Genomic DNA, 4,641 nt, shown 5'->3' with positions numbered 1-4,641 from the left:
TCATTCTCCATTCTCTCCACATGTCCAAACCAACTCAGTGTATTTCTCCTAACCTTCTCAACCATGGCCGTGAGCCATCTGAGTGTGCCTTGCGCATTACGGAGGTTATTCTCTCGGGCATGGAAGCATACATTCCTTTCTCATATCCTTTGACTAATGCAAGAAAGCCTTGGTTTAATCACGCTTGTTCTAATGCTGTCCGCAACAAGGAGAAGGCCTACAAAAGGTACCGGAGCCAACCCATCCCTGAATCACATCATCTTTACGTTTCTGCCCGGAATCGTGCTAAGTCTGTTCTTCGTTCTACTAAAAATAATTTCATCCATACCAAATGCTTTCAACTCTCCAACTCGAATTCCTCCCTCTCCTTCTGGCACCTTGCCAAAAATCTTTCTAACAACTTTACCTTATCATCCTTCCCTCCTCTTTTCTACTCTGATGGTTCTGTAGCTATTTCTTCTACTGATAAAGCAGATCTCTTCGCACAGACTTTCTCCTCCAATTCCACCTTAGACGATTCCGGTGCTGTTCCTCCATCACTTCCACCCTCTGACTTCCTCATGGCTGACATTATAATTTCTTCAGTTGATGTATTTTCTGCCATCACTGGCCTCAGTACTAACAAGGCATATGGGCCTGATGGGGTCCCTCCTGTTGTTCTCAAGAACTGTGCTTCTGTGCTTACACCCTGCCTAGGCAAACTCTTTCGCCTTTGTCTGTCAACTTGTATCTTTCCTTCTTGCTGGAAGTTTGCTCTCATTCAGCCATTCCCAAAGAAGGGTGACCACTCTCAATCCTCCAACTATCGTCCAATTGCTTTAACGTCCTGTATTTCAAAAGTTTTCGAGTCAATTCTTAATAGAAAAATTTTAAGGCATCTTTCCTATCACAACCTTCTTTCTGATCGTCAGTATGGGTTCCGTCAGGGACGCTCCACTGGCGATCTTCTCACCTACCTTTCAGACTCCTGGTCATCCTCCTTTCGGGACTTTGGCGAAAGCTTTGCCATTGCACTTGACATCTCGAAGGCTTTCGATCGAGTCTGGCATAAATCTTTAATTTCCAAACTGCCCTCCTACGGTTTCTATCCTTCTATCTGTGCCTTCATCGCTAGCTTCCTTTCTGGTGGTTCTATAGCCGTTGTTGTAGACGGCCATCGTTCTTCTCCTAGATCTATCAACAGTGGTGTTCCTCAGGGCTCTGTCCTATCACCAACTCTCCTCCTTTTATTCATCAATGATCTTCTAAGCTGTACATCTAACCCTATCCACTCATACGCTGATGACTCCACCCTTCACCTTTCCATTCGGTTCCCGCAACGCCCATCTCAACAGTTACTTCAACAAACAAGGGATGAGGCTATGGCACACCTAATGTCTGACTTGGCTCGTATCTCTGACTGGGGTAAAAATAATATGGTTGTCTTTAATGCATCTAAGACTCAGTTCTTACACCTATCAACCCAACAAAATCTTCCACAGGTATACCCACTAATGTTTAATAATATTCAGCTTAATCCTGCATCATCCTTGAACATGCTTGGGGTTTCATTTACTCGGGACTTATCTTGGAAAGATCATATCACATCTCTTGTAAAATCTGCTTCCAAGAGATTGGGTGTGCTAAGCTGACTCCGCTCTTTCTTTACCCCTGCACAGTTGTTGACTCTATATAGGGGTTTTATCCGCCCCTGTGTGGAGTACAACTCTCATGTGTGGGGAGGCTCCCCACATATAGCTCTTCTCAATAGGATGGAGTCAAAGGCTTTTCGTCTCATTAACTCTCCTCCTCTTACTGACTCCCTTCAACCTCTGTCTCTTCGCCGCACTGTCGCATCTTTATCTCTTTTCTATCGCTACTTTAATGGTCACTGCTCCTCTGAACTGTCTGCTTGCATTCCTCCACCTCTACGACGGGCGCGTAGCACCCGTCTGGCAGCAAACTCTCATCCCTTTTCTGTCCAACTCTCTAATGCAAGAGTTAACCGTTACTCCCAGTCTTTCATTTATGCAACAGGTCAGCTCTGGAACTGTCTCCCTCTGTCTGTATTTCCTGCTGCCTATGATCTCCAGTCTTTCAAACGCAGTGTGTCCAGGCTTCTCAAAATGATCAGATCTTGAATTTGGCTCTCTATTGTATTTTGTTTTTCTCTTGGAGGGAACTGTTACTGCGGGCTCATGGCCTTTGGTTCCTTCTTCCTCGCATTAAAGAAAAAAAAAAAAAAACATCCACATCCACCCCACAACGTTCCTTCACTTCTTCATTCGTCAACCTGTCCCTCCATGTCACTCCACATGCTCCTCTTAAGTAGCTCATTTCCACTGCTCTCACTCTTGATTTGTTCCATTCTTGCAAGGTCCATGCCTCGCTTCCATACGTCAGGGTAGGGATCACAATACTATCATGCAGTGACTTCTTAACTTCCATACTTACCTCCCTGTTTCTCATTACTGCTTTCAGTGAACCAACAACCTTCCTTCCCTGTTGTACCCTTTCACGCACTTCATCCCCCAAAGTTCCATCCTTACTCATCATACTACCCAAGTATTTGAATGCACTCACATTCTCCATATCCTCACCATCCAACCTCACTGTACATTCTGTGACTTCATTCCTCTCAAACACCATAACTTTGCTTTTGTTTACATTAACTTTCAGCTTCCTCCTCCTACACACTGTCCCAAATTCATTCACCAAACCTTGCAACTCCCATTCATCTTCACTCAACAATACTGTATCATCAGCAAACAGCAACACCGGAATCTTCCAAATCTCACCCTCATTCATTAGAGCCACCCCCACATCCACTGCCCTACCTTGCACCTCCTTTACAACCCCAGTCATGTATATATTAAACAGCCATGGAGACATCACAGAACCCTGTTTCAGTCCCACATTGAGATGAAAGAACTCACTCAGCTCACCATCCACTCTCACCGTAGACCTAGCTCATTCGTACATACTCTTCACAGTACTCAACAATTTCCCCTCCACTCCATATATCCTTAATACCTATCTGTTCTGTCATAAGCTTTCTCCAAGTCCATGAAGGCAGCATACACTTTCTTTCCCTTCTCTAGATATTTCTCCATTAAACATCTTAGAACAAATATCTGATCTACACACCCTTTTCCCTTCCTAAATCCCCCTTGTTCTTCTCCAACTAGCTCCTCTGTCGTGTGCCTAACCCTGTCAATGAGTATTCTACCATATATTTTACCAGTCACACTAAGAAGGCAAATACCCCTATGATTACCACATACCTCTCTCCCCTTTTCCTTTGTATAAAGGAACAATTATACCTGATTTCCAATCCTCTGGAACCCTTTCCTCTTCCCAAGCCAATCTTCACAACTTCCATATCCACTCCACAACAATCTCACCCCCATACCTCAGCATTTCACTACACACTCCATCAATTCCTGGGGCCTTTCCCAGCTTGATCTTCTTCATTGCTTCCACTACTTCCGCCCTTTTGATCTCTTCCTCCCTCCTCTCATCTCTTGTTCTCCCAGCCATTCCCCAACCACTTATACTCGCACTGCTGCCACTCTCTACATTCAGCAACTCCTCAATGTGCTCTTTCCATCTCCTCAATTTCTCTCTCTTCTCCACCAACAATCTATTATTCCTATCTTTCACTCCCCTACTGTTTCCTCTTTCACACGCCTTACTTTCTTTACCTCCTTCCAAAACACTTTCTTACTCTCCCTCCATTTCACACTCAGATTTCTCTCAAACTCTTCATCCACTTTCTTACTCTCCTTCACCAGTCTCTTAACCTCCCTTCTTCTGCTCACATATACCTCTCTCTTCTCTCGCTCCTCTTCTCCCCTACCAATACTCGCTAGCCATTCACTGTATGCCTTCTTCTTTTGTTCCACAGCTCTTTTCACCTCATCATTCTACCATGCTGTCCCTTGCACACCCTTGCATCTCCTCCTCACTCCACAAACCACCTCACACGCTGCGCCTGTCTCTTCTGTAAATATCTTACATACGTCTTCCACCCCTTCCATCTGCTCTAGCTCATACCTTCCCAATCTTTCTTCTACTATGCTTTTATACTCTGCCACTTTCTCACTATCTTGCAAAATCCCCACTCTTCTCACAGGAGCTGTTTCCTCCTGTCTTCCCCTCCGTCTCCTCAACCATTTCCTTTGCACCTTTACCTTGGCCATCACTAGGTGATGGTCCGAGTCTCCATTCCCCCACCCTCTCCACACTCTTGCATCCAACACTTGCCTTCTCATTCACTTATCCACACACACGTAGTCTATCATTGCCTTTCGTTCAACAAGTTCACCATCCATCCTTCTCATTACTCTCCATGTATACCTATGGATCATCTTATGCCGAAAGTATGTGTTGGCTATTGCCAACCCCCTACCAGCACAGATGTCCACCAAAGCACTTCCATTCCCATCTACCTCAGCTGGCACACCCCACTGACCAACCACTCCATCCACTCGTTCATGTCTCCAATCAACAGCACTCTCTCGCTCCTCTCAAACTTGTCCATACATGCTTCTACTCTCGCCCAAAACTCATCTTTTTTGCCTATCAAAAAAACCTGCCAGGGAACTTGAGGTGATGGCTTTACTTAATTAGTATAGGTTTTTGAGTGAAGTACGAATAAGA

The sequence above is a fragment of the Coenobita brevimanus genome, chromosome 58 (genome assembly GCF_032717465.1).
Source record: "Coenobita brevimanus isolate Jiangsu-jjx chromosome 58, ASM3271746v2, whole genome shotgun sequence".
In the NCBI taxonomy this organism is placed as follows: domain Eukaryota; kingdom Metazoa; phylum Arthropoda; class Malacostraca; order Decapoda; family Coenobitidae; genus Coenobita; species Coenobita brevimanus.
The sequence above is the reverse complement of the archived record's forward strand: the minus strand, read 5'-3'. Positions refer to the sequence as shown.